This window comes from Balaenoptera ricei, chromosome 12 (genome assembly GCF_028023285.1).
Source record: "Balaenoptera ricei isolate mBalRic1 chromosome 12, mBalRic1.hap2, whole genome shotgun sequence".
Classification (NCBI taxonomy): Eukaryota; Metazoa; Chordata; class Mammalia; order Artiodactyla; family Balaenopteridae; genus Balaenoptera; species Balaenoptera ricei.
In genome coordinates, this window is record NC_082650.1 from 88,958,531 (window position 1) to 88,983,575 (window position 25,045).

At 37.9% G+C, this 25,045-nt stretch overlaps 1 protein-coding gene across 1 annotated transcript in view; it reads right to left on the bottom strand.

Moving 5' to 3' along the window:
• Nucleotides 1-25,045, bottom strand: part of ADGRB3 (adhesion G protein-coupled receptor B3) — an 802,747-nt gene that overhangs the window by 613,576 nt on the left and 164,126 nt on the right. The gene's annotated exons all lie outside the window — the stretch shown is intronic.

The following is a 25,045-nucleotide window of genomic DNA, read 5'->3' on the forward strand; positions in this document are numbered from 1 at the left end:
ATTTAAAATCAATTAAATAGCATTTATTTTCCTATATCAACTAATTTTTATACTTTCGTATAGAAGCTTTTGCCCACTGCATTTAATTTTATTCAATCTTTGACTTTATTCTGTTCTTCTTCCAGGGATGGATCCTTGTCCTTCAGGAACTTTCAAAGCTAAAAATAGAAGAAAGGATGTTGGAAGACACCTTCCCCTTGTCTGCCTACATGATTGACGGTTTTCTTTCAAGATATACAGTTTTATCACAACCAGTTTTAAACCAAAAGCATATACGCTCCAACAAATAGGAAAGAAAGCTGAAATACCATGAATAGATACTATTTTAAAGGTTTTCTAATGTTTTTAGATAAATTGTAATGTCCAAAGGCAATTGTCTCCTGTTACCATATTTTTTTTTGACATATTTTTGTTCCAAAGTATTTTTATAGTCTAAAATTATGACATATTATGCCATTAAAATTTCAGAGAAACTGCAAAATATTTTAGAATTTCTTTAGTCTGAAGAGGGTAATAATTTGCAGCTGAAAGCTTAATATTGTGTGAGAAGAAACTATATCAAATGATTTTGAGTCTGGTAAATAAATCTATCAATGTGAGTATGAAAAATATGTATAATATTATGACTTTTTAAAAAAAGTATTAAATATAGCATAACATATACCAACCAAATTATTACATTCTTTTTGGAAATATGTAAAGCAATGCAAATATTAAAGTTCTGTGGAGGAAGGATTTTTGGCTGTGTATCTTTAACATATGTCTATTTTGTGCAATTATATATGCAAAATATGCTTAAGGCCAGTGATTTTTTTCTTTGGCTGAGTTTCATAATTCAGCAAGAGTTTTCAGGGAACTATTATCTGAGGCATGGACGACACATACACATATTCTCACACATACATAAGTATTCTTGATAATCAAATCAGTCATGTGGGTATCATGAAAGTTGAATATTCAGTACTGAAAGTATTTGTGGAACAACAAAAAGTACACTAAGAAAATAAATATTCCCTTTGGGAAGTTAATAAGAAGGGTCTCCTAACTCAATAACATTAGACAGAATGCTGTTGTTTTACTTTTTCATAAAAATTAGACTACTTCAGTTGACTCTGATAAATTTAGCCAGTTGGCTAATAATGCCAATGCTATCATTAACTTATACAAAGATTCAAACTACATAAGGCCCGTCTTTTGAGATTCGGTATTTAGTTTGTGAAGACCATAAATAAAGGAAGAGAGTAAGAACTGAAAGGTAAGTTCTAACTTAAACTCCGTATTGAACACTTAAAGCATCCGAGCAAGGGCTCTCTGAAGGATTGGCTAATGGGTGTGAAACAAAGCATTACATTATTCATGCAAAGTCAAACTCTTTTCACCAGCTGGTTACTGCCTGTGCTAAGTTAATGTGGGCCTACATCCCTGCTACAAGGTAATATTAGGTCCACTATCTGGTATTTTTGGAAGCCAGCTTGTAAGTGTCACTACTTAACACATTTAGCTGACACTACCAAGCACAATTTAGCCCAGTGGGTACAAAAGTAGTGTGTTGTATTGAGGATGCTAAGGGCGTTTAGATTCCCTGGACTCAATTCTTGAAGAACCTCTAAGTAGCGATCTTTGTACATGGCCGGTGGGAGAAACATTCACAGTTAAGCACCTGATAAATGACACTTCGTGATGAGAATAAGCCTTAATGTCCTACACAGGCCACTAACTGGTACAGTCATTCAGAAATAAGAATTAAGGTAGATTAATCTACCCTCAGCATATTTAATCATGTAAATATTTCTATTATCCCTAAGCTTTCTGCTGCCCACAGGATAAATTTCAAAGTCTACTAGCCTGGCATTTATTACAAGTGGGTCCCAAACACATATACTAGTCCTCACATGAGGTCCCTGCGATAGCCAGGTCCGTCTACTAATCTATTTGTGTCTCCCAAAACCACTTGACGGTTGCAGACTCATATTTTTCTTCATGCTGTGGCCTCTGCACCTCTTGACACCTGTTCAAACCCCAGGTTTGACAGTGGCCAAATAATTCTAATTTTGCCATTACAATCATTTCTTTACTACAACTGAAAATGAATTCTTCCTCACTCAATTCTTAGAGTATTCACTGACTCAATCACTCAAAGATATTCATATGTTTAACAGCAGATCAGTTCTGTGTATGTGTATGTCTGTCTCTCTGCCATCATCTGTCTCTATATCTCTAGTATATCACATTTCTCCCATGGCATCTTGAAAAGTGCCTGGTCCATTCTGATGTTCTATAAGTAACTGGTAAAAAAATTAATTGATTTGGCATGATAGAGAGATCTAACACTAAGTCATCAAAAAAAAAAAAAAGAAAAAGAAAACTCATGAAATACAAATCCTAGTCAGATCCATATGGTTTATGCCATATATAAACTTTGGTACACTGGTTTGTTTATATATAGATGTAGAAAACTCAGCAAGTTTCAAATACACAGAAAATGCAAGTGCCTCGGAATTAAAATGTTCTTATCCTTAATTATTATTATATAAATAAACAACTAAAGTTGTTGTCATTGCAGGTCGTGTCCGGGGCAGTGATTCTCAATGGGCTGGTGTTTTTGACAGCGTGACTGTTTTCAGAAGCATTTATGGGACATTTTGAGTTACAGACAACATTACTCCATTCTACCCTAAGGACCTGACATGCCCCAATCCTCCCCGGAATCACAGCCGCCCAACACAGCCTACATTATTGGCCAGGAGTTATGTGTTTGTCATCGGTCACTGATACTTTGAATGATTTTCCATTTATGCTCCTACATAAGGTAATAATAACAATAACAACAAAAACAGAATGAAAAGGAAATTAGTCCAATGCCAGAAAAAAGTCAAATATTAACGTCTTTGGACACCCATGAGGAAGTTAAAACTCCCAAATCATGTGGTAAAACCAGGAACCCACAAAATTCTCTTACTACAAAGCTCAGAGCATTCTTGCATAAAAAATAAAAATGAACTTTTCACTAAATAATGTATGCTAAAATATGTATCTTTTGACATTAAATTTTCAGAGCTGTGGAAAGAACTGTCTTGATTTGCATATCCTTGTGTTGTGATTCAACTTCAAACATTGGAGGGAAAAGACACAGCGATTAATATGTTTTTAACAGAGATTAAAATGTACAAGTCAAAAAGAGCGCCACAGGAAATGTATTTTTCATTAATAATCAATAGTTTTGACACTGATATTGGTAATTTTTTTTTTAATGAAGGAAATCCAAAATTAGCATTTGACCTTTGGGGCTGTGAATTCATTTCTTGGTTTTTTATGCTATTTTTTTTTCTCAGATGAGAAAATTTATTTAAATTATATAAATAGAGAAATAGTCTTATACTCTCAGAAGTCATAATAAATATGCTCCCAAATGTATTTTTTTAATTAAAAAGAACCCCTTGGGGCTTCCCTGGTGGTGCAGTGGTTGAGAATCTGCCTGCCAATGCAGGGCACACGGGTTCGAGCCCTGGTCTGGGAAGATCCCACATGCCGCGGAGCAACTAGGCCCGTGAGCCACAATTACTGAGCCTGCGCGTCTGGAGCCTGTGCTCTGCAACAAGAGAGGCCGCGATAGTGAGAGGCCCGTGCACCGCGATGAAGAGTGGCCCCCACTTACCGCAATTAGAGAAGGCCCTCACACAGAAACGAAGACCCAACACAGCCATAAATAAATAAATAAAATAAAATAAAATAAAATAAATAATAAAATTAAAATTTTTTTTTTAAAAGTACATCAAAACTCTTATTAAAAAAAAATAAGAACCCCTTTAATTAGCAAGGATCAACTACCATTATCTGTTATTTAGGTGGTATTTATATTATTTGCCTGGGCAAAATATGTTCCAACATCAATAGATTTATAGTAAATATGTTGGCATACAAACAGCATTTGGTATTCAAATTCTTAAAATAATTTGTATGCTTCAGCAATTCAGAGAGAGGCTATACCTACACAGCTTAATTATTGTGTTACTTAAACATTAATTACACTCATCATTTAGGTTCTCATGAAAGAAAAACACTCTGTAGGTAAATAGTCATTCTATCTTAATATGTCCCTGCTTGCATTTCAAGGATGAGCTTTCCAACAGGAGTGAGCGGTAAGTGAATAAGTCCTCATCAGTTTCTGCTTTCCAACACGTTCTCCATGGAAAGTTTATTTTCTTATAGGGTTCTGGGCATTTATACTGTTCTTAATGCTTGAGAACAAGTCAAAATACATGAGTAGATTTTCTAAGCCAATGCAATCTTTTAAAATCTGGCTATGGGTCAGAATTTTCAGTTAACTTTACACTTTGAAATCAGTAGATTTCAAACTTCAGTGGGCATAAGATCATCTTCGGTGCTCCTGAAAAATACAGATCCCTGAGTCCTGTCCCAAGAGAATCTGACTTAGCAGATATGGAGTCGCACGCAGGAAGCTCTGCTTCTAACAAGTCCAGCGTTAATGCTTTTACAGGTGGTCCTCTGACCACACTTGGAAAAATACTGCTGTAGCTGATTCTCTGATGACAGCTGCCTATGCAAGGACCTTCTTTTATTCATTCGGCATTCATTTTATTCCTTTCTCCCCCTTCTCTCCTCTCCCTCTGCTCCTTTTCATCCTTTCCTGTCTCCTCTTCCTTCCTGATGATATCCACCCTTGAATGTGTACAAAATGTACTTTTTGTGAGTTATCTTTATAGTATCTCATGGATGTTAGTACATTCTGAGGGGGTATTATGAAATATACAAGTATTATATCTGGAGTCTAACTTGATGCATTCACTTTACCCATTCCTAGCATATATTACTTTGGGGACAAAAAGAACTGTTCAGGAGGGGAAAAAAAAGATACCATCTGCATAGTATTGAAAAGGGATTAGATTTGAAAAAAAAAAAATCTTAAGTGTAGCAAATGCATACTTAGGGATAGCAAAAGAAAGGTTTTGAGAAGTAAGGTATTTTTGCCAGACTTATATAGATAACAAGCCTGTGGGACTGAGAACAATTCCAGAGACATTATCTGAAACAGAAGCCAAATCTGGACTTGGTGTCCGGCTGACAAGGTGATGGATGATGTCACCAAAACAAGCACCCCTCCCTTTGACTGGACTTTTGACACCATTAAATGCCAGGTCAGAAACTACCACACTGGAATCCCTGGAAGCCTGATTTAATTTTATTTTGGCTTTATTTTTTCAGAGATAAAAAAGAAATCAGATCCATCTGACCTTGAAATATGCTTATTGAACTAACTTTACAAATATTTTAGAGCTTTCTTAAGGCACAACAAAGTTATCGTGACTAGGTATTAAAGGAAATGCAAATGAAAATTTGCATACTTAAATGTTTTCCTCACTCTCGGTCCCTGAAATTCTTTCAACTATTAACTAATGATACATTTAACTAACTGAGCTGTTGTAAGTGGTTCCACACAGTATCCTTGACAAAAAAATCTAGTTGTTTTTTTTTTTTAAGGTTTCACAGATTTCTGAGCCCTTGCTTAAGTGAAATACACATAAACATTTTTTAAATTAATTTCAAAGAACTCTGTCTACAGTCTACTGATAATTGAGATGCTACTGTCTGTGCATCATTACCATACTGTCTCTATTTTTATTTTGGAATTTATAGTCAAATGGCAAGCAGAGAACACATCACTAATCACTGTCATGTTAAAAGAAATTAACAGCTATTTCGATGGGATAAGAAAAGAACAAGTCCAATGTCACCATTATCTCACCTTATCTATAATAAAATTGGGTTTTATTTGAGATATTTTGTAACATGCAAATTCAGCAATTCATGTTAAAAGAGTTCTTTTTAAATGTTCAGAAAGGCTAAGTTGTGTTACATCGTTGCTGTTAGGAATGTAACTTCACATAACCTTTTCTTGATGCTGTCTAGTGCACAGGTAACAAAGTCTTTAAAATGTGCATGCCTTTAACACTACATTAGGAATTTATTTTCAGTAACTAATAAGACAACTGCATAATGATATGGATGCTTTCCATAGCATTGCAACAAATTAAGTATATTCTAAATGTGCAATAATATGGACCACTTTAGAATTATGCTATATTCCAGAAAGGAAATACTATGCAGATAACTCTGATTTATAAATGTAAAAATTGGTCATAATATACTATTAATAAGATTTCTGATTATAATTTGTATATTTTTATTATATATTATATGGTCACATTTTAAAATATACACATATATATTTATATGCCTGCTTATATAAAAACGGAAGAAGATAGCTAGATATTTATAATATTCAAGATATATTCTAATATATTAATTGTCATTGTTTCTGGGAAGTGAAATTATAAGTACTTTTTTCTTTTTAATTCAGGCTGCTTGCTGACTTATAACTCTATACAATAAACTTGAATATTTTGTAAGTAAATAGTAATGAGAGTATTATGTAAATTTTAGAATATCAGATCTCTAGACTACTATGCAACCATTAGAAAAATAATATAAAAGATTTTAACAACACAGACAATTCTGTTTGGCAATATGTGAATACACAGAACACAAAACTGTATATATGCTAAGATTCCAACTTAGTGTCATAAAAGTTATCTGGAATGGAACACAGAAAGGTAATGCCAATGATTTGCTAGGTTCTGAAATTATGAGGGCTTTTTCTTTTTTGAACATTTTAAATGTTAATAGTGTTATAGTTTTTAAAAAAATCTGAACTCAGGTGCTTAGATCCAAAGTTGTAATCTACAAATATGAAGCACCTATCCTGAAGTTCAGACTCTGAGTACCTATTTATTTCTGAACCTCTGGTAACTGGGTAAGGTCCTTAGTGACTGCAAAAGAAGAATGTGGGCTGTGATTATATAAACCAAAGTGTTCATATTAAAAGTTAACAAGTATAATCATAAGGACAGTTTATTTTATTTATTTTTTTAATTTATTTTTTAACATCTTTATTGGAGTATAATTGCTTTATAATGGTGTGTTAGTTTCTGCTTTATAACAAAGTGAATCAGTTATACATATACATATATCCCTATATCCCCTCCCTCTTGCGTCTCCCTCCCACCCTCCCTATCCCACTCCTCTACGTGGACACAAAGCACCGAGCTGATCTCCCTGTGCTATGTTGCTGCTTCCCACTAGCTATCTATTTTACCTTTGGTAGTGTATATATGTCCATGCCACTCTCTCACTTCGTCCCAGCTTACCCTTCCCCTTCCCCATATCCTCAAATCCATTCTCTAGTATGCTTACAGGCAATGCCATGATGTCTGTATATTTTTTTTAAAGGACAAAAGCCAATCCCCAGGAGTTAAAAAATAATCCATCTTAACTTTAGTACTTTAATTTCGTCAAATCATGAACATCGATTTTGCAAACACTTATAATCCTAAAACTACACAGGAAAGATAATGTAATGAATCTAAGTGTGTAAAATAATTACCATGGTCATTCATTCATGCACATCTGTAATCACAGCCCCTCGCTGAGCTCTGGCACATAAGTGCCTTATGCAGTCACCTAAGATTTGGTTCCTGCAATTGAGATGTGAGCCAGTTGGTGAAGGCAGGCGCCAAACGCCTCCTCCCACAGTTCAAGAGCTATAGATACTCTGAATTTTTTTTTTTTTTTTCTTTATTTTTTGGTCGCATTGGGTCTTTGTTACTGCGCATGGGCTTTCTCTAGCTGCAGTGAGCGGGGGCTACTCTTTGTTGCGGTGCACGGGCTTCTCATTGCAGTGGCTTCTCTTTGTTGCAGAGCACAGGCTCTAGGCAGGCGGGCTTCAGTAGTTGCAGAACGCGGGCTCAGTAGTTGTGGCTCATGGGCTTAGTTGCTCCGCGGCATGTGGGATCTTCCCGGACCGGGGATCGAACCCGTGTCCCCTGCACTGACAGGCGGATTCCCAACCACTGTGCCACCAGGGAAGTCCCATTCTGAACTTTTATTTCTGGTCTCAAGGCCTTCAGAGGATGAAAACAATTCCAGAATGTCCCCTGAGGGATGGGAGTTTCTTTCTTTCATGGGTTTAATAAGACAGAACTTGCCCCATATTAGGCTTTCTTAACCATTCAATTATACTCATTAGCAAGACGGAGTTCAATTAAGTAAATCCAATAAAATTAGACTGAGAAAAGAAACAGCTATCAAGTTAGTGATCAATATTGGAGGGAGATTAAGAGTTTGTAAAATGTTCACATTCTGTTCTGTAGAGTACACAGAGTATAAACTCATTTTAAGCTGGCATTTTTTCAGAACCACGGTCTACACATTTTAATAGAACATGAGAAATCAGAGAAAAGTCAGAGATAAGAAATCATGAAAGATGAAAAATAAGAGCTACAGTTAGTACTAATCTAATTGAATTTGAATGATCAGATATGTAAACAAAAAAGTTGAGAAATTATATTTTAAAATATTAATTTAAAATATTGAACTCTGGGGACTTCCCTGGTGGTGCAGTGGTTAAGAATCTGCCTGCCAATGCAAGGGACACGGGTTCGAGCCCTGGTCCAGGAAGATCCCACATGCCACGGAGCAACTAAGCCCGTGAGCCACAACTACTGAGCCTGCGTGCCACAACTACTGAAGCCCACATGCCTGGAGCCTGTGCTCCGCAACAAGAGAAGCCACTGCAATGAGAAGCCCACACACTGAAACAAAGAGTAGCCCCCGCTCACTGCAACTAGAGAAATCCCATGCACAGCAACAGAGACCCAATGTAGACAAAAATAAATAAATAAATATATTAAAAAATAAAATAAAATATTGAAATCTGTTGTAGTCATTACAGCAAACACTTTCTCCCTGACTGCAAATTCACCATTTAAACTGTAGAAAAGATATTTTTTTTATTCAATCTCTTTCATCAACTTATTTTATAGAGATATGTGATATGGAGGAATATTATAGAATTGCCCTCACCAAAGAGCTCTGATTGAGGACAAACTATTATCAAATAAGTCAATACTTAGTGACCACTTACACTGTGGTAAGCACTGTGAATGTAGAGATGAATACAGACCCCAACCTAACGGAGGAAATAGTGTAATGGGAAAGAGAAAGTTTTAAAAATACTTTCAATATATGACATGAACTATTACTGAAAGTTTGTAATACATATAAAACATGGGAAAGCAACAGAGACAGTTGCTAATTCTCCACGTAATAATTAGAGAAAGCAGGTGGTCCAGTGGGAGTGACATTTGGGGAAAAATTTGCAAGACAAGCATGACTTTCTCAAGTTGAAAAGTGTGAAACAGCGTTCTAGACAGAGAGCAACAGTGTTACCCAAGGCCTGGAGGTATGAGCGTGCATGATATTTTGGAGGCCTTCTGGTGTGGCTCTAAAAGGTTGTGCAAAAGTTAGATTGTATTAAAATGTGACAGGCCAGGACATTTATTATGTAGGTAATGAGGAGCCACTGATGATAGTTGAGGAAAGGCATGTCCAACTAGGCTTTCAACTCCTAACAAACAGGAAGAGTCAGAAAAGTAGGAGCAAATACTGGAAAATCCATATTCTTCAAACCAGAAGTGGGCAGTATTTCATGAAAGAATGTTGGAGAATGAGAACAAAGATGGAAAGAGCATGGATTTGGACTTCAGAACCACGTCAGTAGTGCAGGGCGACTTAACACCTGAGAGCACAGAATTGAGGAATAGATAGAATTGAAGTCATAGGTATCCACTAGCATTTCCACATAGTTGTCATCAAATAAAAAGCAAGCAATGAGCAACGTGGTAGATGCTGGAGAAAGAAGCAGAGATACTGGAAAACACTGTTGTTTAAAATGAACCAAAATGAACAAAATTAAAAACAAGTAGAGTGTAGGTTGACAGAAAGGAGGTAGTGGAAAAGAAGATATCAAAGGTACGAGAAATAGGTCATCATCCGAGACAAGGGAAAGGACGCAACAGAGAGCACAGGTGGGCGATCTGGAAGGGGACACACTGCTACGTGGGGCAGGGAAGCCAGAGTGAAGGCATGGATGGATCTACTGGAAGCTGAGGGTATATTTTGGTCGAGTTCACACCTACCAGCTGGTTTCTCAGTGAGTCAGCTGAATAAGCAGTAAGGGCAGGAGGACTGGAGAGTTGAAAACAGTGGTAGATTTGAACTGGCCACTCTGGAGAATGAAAAAAGAATGCAACTCTGCTTAGGGAAAGGGACAGCTGAGTAGCTTGGAGGGTCTGTGAAAATGAGATTCCCAATTATAACGGAGTGAGAAGCAGTTATTGGAGTCTCAAATAAGTTGACATTTGATGGGGTCTTTGAAGAAGTCATAGGCTTTCAACCAGTAAAGAAGGATCAGAAGGGCATTCCAATAAGACAGATAAATATAGAGGCCAGAGGTGAGTAAGTGTGTGGTGTATACAGGCAAAATAATTAGGAGGCAGTTGTTCAATAAAAGGTATATAGCAGAAAATTAAAAAGAAAGAAAGAAAAAAAAAAAGAGTTTGGCTAGAAAAGAGATTGAGGAACAGGGATCAGTGACACCATTGGAAAGGTAAGTCAAGGTAGATGGAGAGGACCCTGACTGCCATATAAAGAAGTTTGACATTCATTCTGTTGGAAACAGGGAAAAAGATTTTAAATAAGGGGATTGAATTAAACAGAGGGTTTTAAAAAGGTAACACTGTTAGGAATGTGGAACCCAGATTGGATTGCTGGAGTTGTATTTATCTAACCACCTACCCAGAAAATCTAATTCCCAGCTATTTACACAAATAAATTTTAAAAACTCTAACATTATCTACACAAGGCCATTGGTTTAACTGATTAAGTTGATTCACTAATCAAGTATTAGTTCAATTAGATTTGTATTTCAACTGACCAGTTGTTTCTGTAAACACACATCACTATGATTATTTTGTTATAGTCTGCTATTTTACACAAGATTCATGAACTTCAAAAATTAAGTATTAAGATTTTATACTCTTTGTCAATATTTATTAAGTTCCCCATCCTCTAAGCAGATCTAGTCAAAACTATTGCTTCTCCATTACAAGTGAATACAATTTGAAGCTTGAAACACAAAGAGAAATTAGCCAAGCATTACTGTACTTCTCCTTCTGCATCTGTAGCATGATGCATCCACATATTACCATGTTTGTTTCCCAAACAGTGCTCTTGTTTCCGGGAGTACAGTAAAATTAATCCACCTACTCAATGGAAAGAATTAGACTGTATTGAAAATTCAGTTACCGTGGCATTTCTGTGTGTATGTGTGCGTTTTTACTTTATTGGAAAAAGAAATAGTCTAAGGTTTGGAAACTTGGGTACATGTCTGAGATCTACAAAATTCAGTTTTGTGTCTTTAGATGCATCCGTTAAATTTACTGGATTTCAATTTCTTCAAGTGAAAAATAAAGTTGGATTATTTCCTTTTCTTGCCTAAGGATCTAAGATTCATTTTTTATGTCTGCTTCATTATTGTGTGCTTTCAATCTCTTCTAAATCCTAGAATCTATGTAACCGAGTTCAGCTTAATCTTAGGCTATGTCCTCCGCTGTAGTTCAGACATGTCTGGGCATATTTGTCAGGCTAGTGGGACAGACTGGAGAAGAGTGCATTTATCCACTCCACGTGAATATCTGTCTTTGGCTTAAGAAGGAAGGGGCGAGCTTTGTGCTCTTGGTTGAGAGGTATTGGGGAGATCAAACACGATAAGGACAGGATAGAGACACTCTTTCTGTTGAGTGTGAAGCCTGTCTGAAGCCCCAAACTGGAGGAGAGTGATACGAACAGCCTCGAGGAATAAATCATGACGCTGAGCGGGGGAGAGAAACCTTTCTGTTAAGAAGAGAGCATCTGATGAACCCACGTTCTGCAAACTCCTAGAAATAACACAGGGCAAAGGAGACTGAGATTTCCCACCATGCACATGGGCAACAAGCAAGTAAAATAATTAAATGAATAAGTATTAATTAAGCCTAAACACACAGGCCAACGGAGCTGGAGAAAACTGAAAGGAAATTTGGTTATTATCTCAGCAGCAGCACTGAGTCCCTTTCCCTTCTGTCTCAGAATCAAGTTTCTGCACGAAACAGTTTGTCAGGAGGAAGCAGGCCTCCTTGGTCCCAGGTGCTCTGGGCTCTGCAGTCGGCTGCTTGCGCTTTCTCATCCGCCGTCTGCCTTTTAGACACGATTCCCTCTTCCCTGTGCTCCCACCACAGTTGTTTGTACCTGTCTTGAGCAATGATACTCTCCTTTTTGTACAATAGTTTTATATGTACTGGTCTTAATTACTATTTTTTTTTCATTTTTAAAATTTTCTGTAATAATTTTTTATAAGGGAACTTCTAAACTGAAAAAGGAAAACAAAAAACAAAATGGCTATATTAAGCACACAAGAAGCAAGGGAATTTCTCTCCCAAATATTCTTGGGTAAGAGCCAAATTCCTTCTTTTTTTAATTAACTTATCAAGTATAGTTAATTTACAATGTTGTTTTAGTTTCAAGTGTACAGCAGTCAGAATATATATATTAATATATATATATTCTTTTTTAGATTCTTTTTCATTATAGGCTATTACAAGACATTGGGTATGGTTCCCTGTGCTATACAGAAGGTCCTTGTTGTTTACCTATTTTATATATAGTAGTGTGTATATGTTATCTTAATTCCTAATTTTTCAGCTAGATCATTCAAAGGCAGAATCCTGTGAATTTTTAAAACTCTGCAGTAACTCAAGGTTTAATTATCTGACCTGTCAGTAGCAATTGACATAATTGATCCATACTCTCCTTCTGGTGATATTTTTATCAGTAAAATTCATAGATAAGATGCCCCAAATCTCTCAGTGTTTCTTCTCACCCTATTTGCCAGTGCCCTCCTCATCCTGATTTCTGCATGTCTCCAGGCTCACTGCCCCTCTGCCCTCTTTCATCCACTGTCCTCCAGCCCAGAAGATCCCATTCACAGCCACACTGATGACTCCCGAGTTTAGAGCTCCAGCGGGAACTCTCTCATAACTGCTGACATCACGGTCCAACCATGGACCCAACATCTCTTTGTGAATGTCCAAAGGCATCCCAAGCTTAATATGTCCAAAACTGCACTCTTGATCTCCCCATCTTCCATATTCTCCCCAAACTGTGCTGTTTCCACACCTTAACGGCTCAGGCCAAACACCTAGCATTCCTCCCTGACTGTTCCTTTTCCTCACCTTGGGACTCATCCATCCATCCGGCCATATATCACAATACATATTGATCCTAAACACTCCTCAAATCCTCACCATCTCCCTAGTCCAAGACACCGTGATATCCTCTTGAACTGCTGAAACCGCTTTCTAACTCGTCTCTCTGCATCTATGCTACCTTCCGACAATCAATTTTCTATGCTCCACAGCCATCATGATCTTCTAAAGACATAAATCGGATCTTGCCACTCTGATGGCCAAACTCTTCTGCCATAAAATCCCACCTCTTCTCTATGGCAAGGCCACTTCCTCTCTCTCTGAAACTCACTTCCTACCCCATTTCCCACCTTGGCTCTCTCCACTCCCACTCAATGCCAAAATTACTCCTGTTTCCTGTTCTCTCTTCCAGATCTTCATGTGGTTGTCTGCTTCATTCATTTCTCCAATTAAATGTCACCTTCTCAGAGAGAAGATATTTAGATATTTTCTAACTGTCTTGCCTCTAACAGGCTTCCCAGCCTACAACCCCTACTGGCTTATCTGCTTTAGTCTTCGCTAGAGCACAAACCACCACGTGGAATTCTATTATATACTCTTTTTTGCACATTATCTGTTCTCTCTACAGACTGTGAACTAAGAACAGGAGATTTGTCTGGTTTGTTTTTTATATGTACAGCACTTAGAGCAATGCTGGCATCTAGCAAACACTTGATGATATTTGTTAAATTAATGGATGACTGCTCCCTCCAAAACGTCCCATCCCCTGTCTAGGTAGGTGGTACCACTTCCTGTTCTTCCTCCAAGGCCTGAAACTTGGAGGTCATCTTGGGCTCTGTCTTCCTCACTATTTAAATCCAATGAGCCACTAGTTTCTGGGGATTCTCCCTCCTAAATACCTTTCTCCTCCCTTCTCCGTGGCACTGCCTTACTGGAATGGTGGCTATGCTGTGACTTTATGTGTATTTGGGTTTCGATATTTTATTATCTGTTTTGGGATTTTGTAACCATTTCCTAACTACTCTCCCTTATCTAAACTTGCACTCTTTTCACCTTCTTTTACCCACCAACATATTCTTTAAACTGAAAAAGTATTTATTTTTTCTATTACGTAAGTCTGTTCAATTATCTTTCTTGCCTTAAACCCTCCTGTCTTCCCACAGCCCAGAGGGTAAAGTCGAATCAGTTAGGTGGGTATATAAGACATTTCACCCAGCCCTGCGGGGACCCTACCTCTTCCTGCTGTCCTTCCACACTTGAAGTTTAAGGCTGGTGCACTTAACCATTCCTGAGCAATTCATGGCATTTCACCCATCAACATCTTTTTTTTTTTTTTTTTTAATTGAAGTATAGTTGATTTACAATGTTTTGTTAGTTTCAGGTGTATGGCAAAGTGATTCAGTTTTATTTATATATATATATATATTTCAGATTATTTCCCAATATAGGTTATTACAAGATACTAAATGTTATTTCCTGTGTTGTACAGTAAATTCTTGGTGCTTATCTATTTTATGTATAGTAATTTGTATCTATTAATCCCATTTCCCCCTAAGATATTCTACTTTATCCCTTCCCCCTCCCTTTCCCCTTTCTTAACTATAAGTTTGGTTTCTGTGTCTGTGAGTCTGTTTCTGTTTTGTATATAGATTCATTTGTATTATTTTTTAGATTCCACATATTATAAGTGAGATCATATAATACTTGTCTTTCTCTGTCTGACACAGTATGATACTTTCTAGATCCATCCATGGTGATACCTGTTTAATTAGTCCTATTGTATTTATCTCCTTTAAAAAAGCTTACATTATGTATCACATCAATACATAATAATATGGTCTATAAAATTTAAATATCCAATATATATTTCTTACTTTAATTTTTGATTGGTCCACATATAAGATTCTACATATAAGTGATATCATATGGTATTTGTCTTTCTCTGTCTGACTTACTTCACTTAGTATGATATTCTCTAGGTCCATCTATGTTGCTGCAAACAGCAAAATTTCATTCTTTTTTATGGCTGAGTAGTATTCCATTGTACCACATCTTCTTTATCCATTCTTCTGTCGTCACCCATCAACATCTTCACACAGAACATTCTTTCTACTGGAAAGATCCTGCACCCAATAACTTGCTCCTCCTAGAAAACTCCTTTGCTGTTTTGAAAGCACAATTTGAGGTTCCTTTCTCCAGGAAGCTTCTCCTTCTTCTCCAGGCTGAGTCACCCTCTCATCAGCATCCTCTCTGTATTTTAAAAGTGCTCCCACTGCTGCACTCTGTAGTCAGTGTTCCAATTCATTAGCTTAAATATTTGGCTTCCCTACCAGTCTTAGAACTCTTCGAGGCTGGGGCCAATGCTTTATTCATCTTCTAATCTTCCACGTGAAGATGGAGAACAGAATCCAGAATAGAAGCCTTGTGAACACATGCATATTTGTCAAACTCAATTAAAATACACTTCCATAAATTGACATCATGTATAGGTTCATTGTTTTTCAATAAACCATCCATTTTAATGAGTGTATTTTCAATTTTATTTAAAACTTTCAGCCCTTGACTTGCAAAATAAGTCTATTGCTGAGGAAGGGGTAGCAGGAAGAAGTTCTTTAATTTTAAAAGCGCATCTTAGAGAGAATTGCTTCCAACTAGAAAGGGAATAATGGAAATGTCACACTGAGAAAGGACAAGGGGGTGGAAGGAAGCCTGAGGAGGGTAGAAAGGCACAGAGGTACATTCATCGGTGACAGGTTACAACCCATCCAACCAAGATGCTTTTAAGTGGTTTACTAATAAAGCAAATGTTATTACATGGTTTCAGCTTCCAGTTTAAGGCCTACGGTCCAACAGAGGTGAAAATAACATGACTGAAGAGAAATCCAAATACAAATGTGAGGAGCATCCTTGACCAGAGGAAGGCTCCTTGTCTTTAGAAGCCACAGACACAGAGCACCCCGCGAGATGACCACATCACTAGGGCAGGAAGTGCCCTCGCTGGAAGCCTACAGCTCAAGGTCAATGACTTAACTCAGTAAACAGAAGCCTCCAGGCCAAGCCCTTAACCACTCAGAAACTCTACCCACACTTCTGTCAAATGGAAAAGTGACTCCTAGGAGTGTTGCAGGGGGACCCAGCGCCCTCCCTCCAGTGGGTGGATGGCTTCCAGGTTTCAAGGGGTGCAAGTATCCCTTCCATCCTTCTGCTGAAAATGGTCCCACTCTCCACCTGCTGAGACTCAAATGGAAAATATCTTCAGAAAGCTTCCCCTTACAGCTTCAGGAAGGATGGAACGTTTCCCTGCATTGTTTTCCACAATGTGCTTGTTTACATGTCTGTCTCCTCTCACTGTCCTCCTCTTCCCTGTAACCAGAAGCTTCTATCTCAGGGTTCGAAGATGCTAGACACCCAACCCACACGTGTGGAATGAATGGATTCGTGAATGACAGTACAAGGGACCATCATCATGGCTCCTTCGTTTCTGGGAGTGGCTCACTTCAGCTGCCAGACAGGCCTTCAGATGAGGACAAGTGGACATATTTTCCCTAAAAACCCTCAGAAATTAGGAAAACAAATACTCCTCATGTCTCTGAAAATATTTTCAAATAGCTTTTATCATCACCTGTCAGAGTCTTTTCTCTCATTTTCCAAAGGAGGATGCAAAGCACAGATACAAGTATACATAAAACATATACGTTTTGTTCTCCTACACTATTTTTCCCCACAGAGGCTACGTATACATAAGCACCTAAGAAACTGCACCCAGTGGTCTGGCAAAACCGTTCTATTTTATTTCATTTCCAGAAAGAATTGTGCCTAAGTTGTTATAAGTGGACAAAGGTCTTCCCTGGACTGATTGTATCAGAAGTTATAGAAGCAAACATTTCATTTCACAGTTCTCTGAATTTGGGTCATAATAGTAGGACTGTCACCAAGACAGCAGAGACTGATGCAGCGAACCCCCTAGACGGGCCAAGCATATTCCCAGAAGATCCGCAGTCAGAAAGTGCTTAACTGAGGCTTTCGGAGAAAACAGAAAATTCTCAGCAATCACTTGGAAAGACTGGTGGCAGAATGACTACAGATACTCTGACATAAACATATGACATTTCAAAAGAAGGGTAAAGATAATGGGAACACTTGTAACCCCAGAGTAGTAGGAAAGACTGGAGGAGTTGTCAGGCAGAAGAGGGTTTAGACTTGTAATATATGAGTGCAATGCTTCAAAAAAAAAAAAAAAAAATAGAGGAAAGTTACATCTTGGCAGATTCCAGTCAGTAGAGTATATAAAAGAATATTCTAATAAAATGGTGAAACACAAAATGGAGTATCTTGGACTAAAATGGAGTTCTATCTGGTATGCAAATATATATATATATATATATATATATATATATATATATATATATATATATATATATATATATTTTCATTTAATCCATTACAACCTTATGCTACATAATCACCATTATTACAAGTAAGGAACGATGAGATTCTAAAACTTATGAAATGTGACCAAGTATCAGGGAAAGCTCTGAACACAAATTCTACCTGGCTCATCAAAAGCTTCTTTTTTCTCCTTTCACAGGAGTGATTCTTTTTTTTTTTTTTTTAAACATCTTTATTGGAGTATAATTGCTTTACAATGGTGTGTTAGTTTCTGCTTTATAACAAAGTGAATCAGTTATACATATACATATGTTCCCATATCTCTTCCCTCTTGCATCTCCCTCCCTCCCACCCTCCCTATCCCACCCCTCTAGGTGGTCACAAAGCACAGAGCTGATCTCCCTGTGCTATGCGGCTGCTTCCCACTAGTTATCTATTTTACATTTGGTAGTGTATCTTAAGCACAGGCTTGTCTTCACCTGGCAGCAAAAACAGAAGAGATTCACAAAGATGGAACCTGGAATTCTAGGAGCCTATGATTCTACAACATTATACAAAGCCATTAACACACATTAGGTGTGAAGTCTCCAAGCCAGTCCAGTTCACGGACAGGTTAAAAAGAAAAAGAAAAAAAAAAATACTGTTCTAAGGAAATAAATATTAAGAGTTTTTGGACCCTTGGAAATCTGATGAAAGATACAGACTTTCTCCTCGGATGCTTTGCATTTTAATTCAAGGTGTTCTTGGAGACCTTCAAGCTCACTCAGGACCATTTGGTGTTTACTTATTACTTAGCTTAACCTTTTTCCAAGGACTTCCAACAATTTCAGCTTTTAGATTCCTCATAAATATTCAACCTTTAAAAATTAAAACTTGGCTGAGGAAAAATTCTGACGTTTTGATTTGAGAAAAAAAAATTGATTTAACCTCTAGCTCGCTAAGAGCACCTTACGATTTGCATTTCTATCACTGTATACTTGTATCTGATTATTTTAAGAAGAAATATAAAACTGCTCCTGTATTATCAGAGCAGTCTACAGCTTCTTGAATGTCATGTCAATCTTTATTTTAAAAGAATATATCTCATTTGTCTTAGAGTTCTGTGCCTTTCTATACTATATACTTTGTTTTATTTCAAGATATATTTTTTTCCTTCAGGATTATTTCATTTACCTGTAGTTTATCAAAGGTAACTTTAATAACTTCCTGTTTTTATCTCCCTTCTTTCAAAAATTCCACAGGCTGATTACAAGTCTTAAGATGTATGATTGTTGAAATTATGAGTTTCCAATGGTATATGCATGAAAGCCCAGGCAACCGCTAACATCCCTGAACTCACCTGATGGCCCAGGGGCTGAAGATCTAAATGCTACACACGTGTTCACTTTCACGTTCATGGAAATGTTACTAAAAATCCCCATCACTTGGTTCCACCTGGGTACTTCTGGCTTTAGTCAATATTTTACATAATCTCAAAACTGGCAAAAAATAATGATGGTTAAGAATAATAAAGTTCATGACATTTTTCATAGACCTTCCCCAGGAAATCAACTGAGAACGTTCTGGTTGATCTACGTGAACTGAAGGAAGATATATAACATTCTGCCGTCGTAGGACTCCAACAGTGCCTGGTATTAAACTTTTAAATTATCTGAGCACACTTAACAGTCAAGTACAGGACAAGATTAAGCTGGATTTAAGTGATGGGACTCCAACACCCCTGTGATCCTTTCTACACACAGACCTCTCAGGGAGGATTATCTATCGGGGAAGGACTTCCAATCCCTGACTCAGCCTCTTACTGACTTGTATTCCTAACAGGCATATGGTTCATCACTGTAGCTCTCATTTCCTTCAAAACTGCAAAGTAAATAAAGCCACTAAAATAGACCACCGGATTGTAGATATGCTAACTGCCGCATATTGGGTAAACTACTTAATTTCTTTAGGGCTCACCCTTATATGTAAAGTGGGAATAATCATGGTACTTGCTTTATAGGGTTGTTGTGAATATTAAATAGACGAGCATATAAAGTGGTGCATGATCTGTGCTCAGTATGCTGGAGCTATTGCCATAGCATCGATTCCTTCCCCAGGTAGCGTCTCATTTTGCAAAAGAGTAGAACATAAATTCTTGCATTTCAAACTGATGGCACAGCTTTAATAGTTCTTATATTTCATTGATCTATGTTTATATATTAGTATAAATACACACATACAGTATCAAAACATAAGATGGGTTAATATCACACGGCTCTCCCTTAAGGGATTATATTTTGATTCACCTATTTACTCTGGCTAGAGCTTTGAATCATTTCCATATTTAAATGATACATAAAATTTGCTAATATACATAAGCAATTTTACCATCTAGGAGCTCCAGCCTCGGTTTGGTTATACTGTAGAAAGTAAGAAACAGGATATTGGAGCTGAAATACTGCTTCTCACATACAATTCCCAAACTGCACAGGCGATTTTTAACACTTAGAGTTCTAATGAGACAGGTTTACATGCATCTTGAGAAAGCAGCAGCGGAAGAATTCACTCTGTCCTGAATGCAAGGGTAGTAAATGACACGCTAACTGCATATAGTTTCCAGAGTTAAATATGAAGGATTGTTTTCAATGATGAGCGAGATTGTAACTAATATAAACTAGTCGGTAAAAAGGGTGATAATTGTAGCCAGTTAAAATTTTAAAGGACAAAGTATAAATTTGAAGAAAATTATAACTGCCTTAAGAACAAATTCATGCATAGAGCTAAGAAAGCAACTCACACTGGACTATGTAGATAAAGGGACAACCTCTGGATGTAAATACAGTTGACCCTTGAGCAACACAGGGGTTAGTGATGTCCATCCTCCATGCAGTGGAGAATATGAGTATAAATATAGTCAGCCCGCCATATACGCGGCTCCTTCGTATCACCAGTTACACACGCCAGCTCTCAACCAATCCCGCGTAGCACTGCAGTATCTGCTATTGAACAAATCCACTCATAAGTGGACCCAAGTAGTCCACACCCACACTGTTCAGGGGTCACCTGTAGTGTATATAAATACACATACACACACAAAGAATATAAAAGATACAGACTAGTTTCACTTGGTAAGATACTGTGGGCTGCTGGAATTATAATAACAAGCAGGAAATTTTAAAGATCAACACCCAGCTATCCTCCCACAGGGGTAGGAGGCCAGCAGGGGGTTAAGAGCCTGGAAGACCCACTGGGCAGGCTCCCAGCCACCTGCCTCTGCTCTGTCAGAACTGTGTGGCCCTGAAGTCTTCTCTTAGGTTTATCCAGGATCCTAAATTGAATTGAATCATAAAGCCAAATCCTTTTCATGGAAAAAGTTACCAGAAATAATTCCAAATAATTCCAAATGCTTGATAAGAGAAATGAGGGGAAAAACTGTCATACAGAGTGAAGTAAGTCAGAAAGAGAAAAACAAATACCATATGCTAACACATATATATGAAATCTAAAAAAAAAGAGAAAAAAATGGTTCTGAAGAACCTAGGGGCTGGACAGGAATAAAGACGCAGATGTAGAGAATGGACTTGAGGACACGGGGAGGGGGAAGGGTCAGCTGAGACGAAGTGAGATAGTGGCATGTACATATATACACTACTAAATGTAAAATAGATAGCTAGTGGGAAGCAGCCACATAGCACAGGGAGATCAGCTCCATGCTTTGTGACCACCTAGAGGGGTGGGATATGGAGGGTGGGAGGGAGGGAGATGCAAGAGGGAGGTGCTATGGGTATATATGTATATGTATAGCTGATTCACTTTGTTATACAGCAGACACTAACACACCATTGTAAAGCAATTATACTCCAATAAAGATGTTAAAATAAAAACAAAAGAAAAGCAGCCACTATCTAAAATGACCAGAAATGCGTTCCCTGGAGATAAACAGCTGCATTGGCCAAGGGCTCCTTTCCTGGGTCTCCTTGGCTTGTGGGTAGTGAACTCATCCAGGGGGGAAGCCCAGGCGTTTGCTCAGGTATCTGAATGCAAACACTTCGGTCGGGGTGCTAAGTACTCTATCTATTAAGGTCGATGAATGAAAACTGTATCAGGAGCAGGATGGTAGGCCTCGCCCAAGCATACGGGGGGCCCGTAATGGACTCTATAGTGAGATTTCTTCCCTCGGCTTCCCTCCTCCTGGCATTAGCGGTCTTGTAGCTTTGTGTAGCCCATTTGGCCATCCGACCTGTCGTCCCAAATGACAAGAGGCATATAGCAGAGCAGGGAGCAAAGACGCTTCAACTGTGATGCATCTCAGCTCTGCCAGGGCGGGAGCTTGGGGGAGGGGTACTTTATTGTTGACAGAATATAGCCTAAGTGTCATCCGATTAGCCTTGTTTCTGCTCAACATGAGCCATACCTACAGCAAACTGCTTCTGCCAAGGGGGTTAAAATGCCAGGGCTCTTGACAGTGAGAGCAAAGGTTGATTGTGCAGAACACATGAAGCTGCCAGGACATCACAGATACAGACACGGAAGAATTCAGGTTGGAGAGATGGAGGGCTTCAGCACCACGGACAGCGTCACTTGGTCGTTTACACAGGAGGAAAAGCAAGGCGTTACTCAGAATTCAAAGACCACCAAACAAGAGACTAAGCACGTACCGTAACTAAGCAACAAGGGCCCTGAAACAAGACTGGGCAGCGTAGCTCCCAGCACAGGAGCCACGCCGGCCACTGTAAGGACCATGAAGGAAGCCAAATTCCGCTACCTGCTGTCAGGTAGCGCCTATGCTGGCGCCCCCGTAAGGAGGAGAGGAGGAAAGGCAGATTCACAACCAATTACCTGCACTCAGGTGTCCGTCATTCTCACAAACACGCTTACCTCAAAAACATTTTTTGAGTAAAATAATCTTTAGGGATACCTGACTCCGGAACACCCCCTGTAACACTTCTAAAAAAGATTCTAGTGCCTAGAAGCGGTAAACGAGTAAAACAATGCTCATCTTTCTACCAAATTCTTTCTTAACAAAGATTCTTTCTCTGGCCGAGCTACAGGTTATGCTATCCCTGCTCTAGTGCAACACCTGTCCAACTGCATTGACCAGAGATTTTGAACTCTGATTTCATTCCTAGAACTTGTCTTTCTGGGCCTCCCAAACCATAACTTGGATTTACCCACAAACATTATGATAATACCCTTGGCTTGTATTGTCACATTTAACTGACTTCTAATTGACCTGATGGAAATATTAAAAATCATTTCCAAAATGTAATTTTAATACTTTGTTCATCAAAGTCTCATATTTGTTAAATATAAAAAAATTATATTTATTTTCAAAAAAACCATTTCAGGTTGCTTATGTGGAAAACGAGGTACAGTTTCTTCATTCAAAGTCAGCCAGCTCGTTCTCTAACTCAGAGAATCTGCAGTGTCTACACGCTACACAGCATTCGGTCTTTCCCAGTAGGAAACTGAGTCCCCCTAGATAGTCAATTTCCATAGATACAACATCAAACAAAGGAGTAAAAAAAGGAATAAAAATCATAATCTAATTTTCTCCGTATTTTATATTGTATATATTCATCATACTTATACTACATATATTTATAATTTATATACACACAAATTTTTTTTACTCTTTTTAAAAGCAATGCTTTCTAATTGTCACCTGCACAGTCATGAATCACTCTGTGAATATATATGCACATGAGCACAGTGTGGAAAAAACATAAATGAATGTTCATTTTAGAATCATGACACTGACAATTTTAAATCTTTCCTCTGAGTAATGCCTGTTAACAAGTCAGAAGAAGATATTACCAAGGAAACTCAGAAAGCAGAGATATAAGTTGTCATTTAAAAATCTAAGATTTTTTTCTTTTACCAGGTATAGATAAATCAATTCCAATATAGGCTCATTAATACTGAATTATTTTTCTAAATAAGTAGCGGTGATCAAGGTCTGCGAGAATCAGAATGTCTTGCATCCCTTCATACTCTGGTTATTGACCATAAGTAAATCCAGCCACTTCTCTTCTCCACTCACTTAAATTGCTTTAAACACAACATGTGGCAGCTCCCTAGAGAATTTTGACATTCAAATAAATAAAATGAACACTATTAAACTCTGTGATGAAAAAGAAAATAAGAAAATAACGTGGACTATTTCAATATTAAGAATTCTTTGCTGATTGAATCTGCTTTGCTGATACAAAGCTACCTCCATTTTAACACAGATGATGTATAACTCAAATGAGTTCCTAAAAGAAAGTAAATAAATCAAAGAAGGCAGGAAAACCATTTCTCACCTGCTAGTGAGCAGACCAAAAATGCATTTCTACCTCTAAAGCATCTTGCAACATAATGGAAACGAGGTAAAGCTAAGTTTAAAGCTCATATAAAAGCATTCAATAGCTTTCTATTTACTGAAGAAATTGATATCCTTGACAAGTGACATTTCTGAGATGTAGACGATTGCCAAAGGAAATAAAATTAAATCCATCACAAAGTCCATTACTGAGAAGTTATAAATGTGCATGCGGATACAAAAGGAAAACACAATTCACAGAAAAATTGGGGGAATTATATGGAAATTTAATTTCTTTAAATAAATACATGACATAATTATAACAGAATAATGAGAGATAATTTTGAACCAAGTTAATAAAGAGCTCAATCAAGCACTTATAGCAGAAGCCTATTCAAATATCACCAACCTCTTTTCAATAACATCGATTTACAATGATGAAGTTAAGAAAGAACGGTCAGTGGTCAGATGAAGTTGGTGGCATTTCTACTTGACTAGCATAAGACTTAAGCTCCAGTCTGTTTTTTCAGGACAACTTCTGACATCCACCCAGTTCCAGAACAATGATTAAGTATTATATGAACATGTCATAATAGTCGCCTAACTGCAAGCAGGGGAGATCTTCTAAAGCAAAACTGGCCAGGACTCTCCACAGCATACAATCATCAACAGTTTCCCACTTTCTCCTGGATGAAGTGTCTCTTGAATATGACACGGTTCTCATGTGGCTCCTGGCTTCCTCACCTTTTCTCTTATCACGAGTCCTCTTCCCACGCTGGGCTCCAACAACCCCGTGTTACCTGCTCGTAGCCAAGTTTTCCAGGCTCTCAGAAATGTTATTCAGGGCTGACACCGCTGTTCTCTGCTCTGACCGCCCCTGCCTTTTGGTTCCCCTGGAGAAACCCTCACTCCTATTCCAAGTTCAACTTGACTGTATTGTCTCCTCTGAAGTCTCCCCTGCCCCCGGGACAAACTGGTCACTTATTCTTTTGTACCTACCCTATACCCTGGACACAGAAAAAATCCTAGAACCTCAAACACTTTATCATACATAGGGAGGCCATATAGCATAGGGCAAGGAGCATGGATTTTAGATTCAGATGGTCTAGGTCAGAATCTTGGCTATGCAGCCTTGTGACCCTCGGCAGTACACCTGACCCCTGCAAGCCTCGATTTCATCATCTGTAAAATGGGAATAATAAACACAACTCAA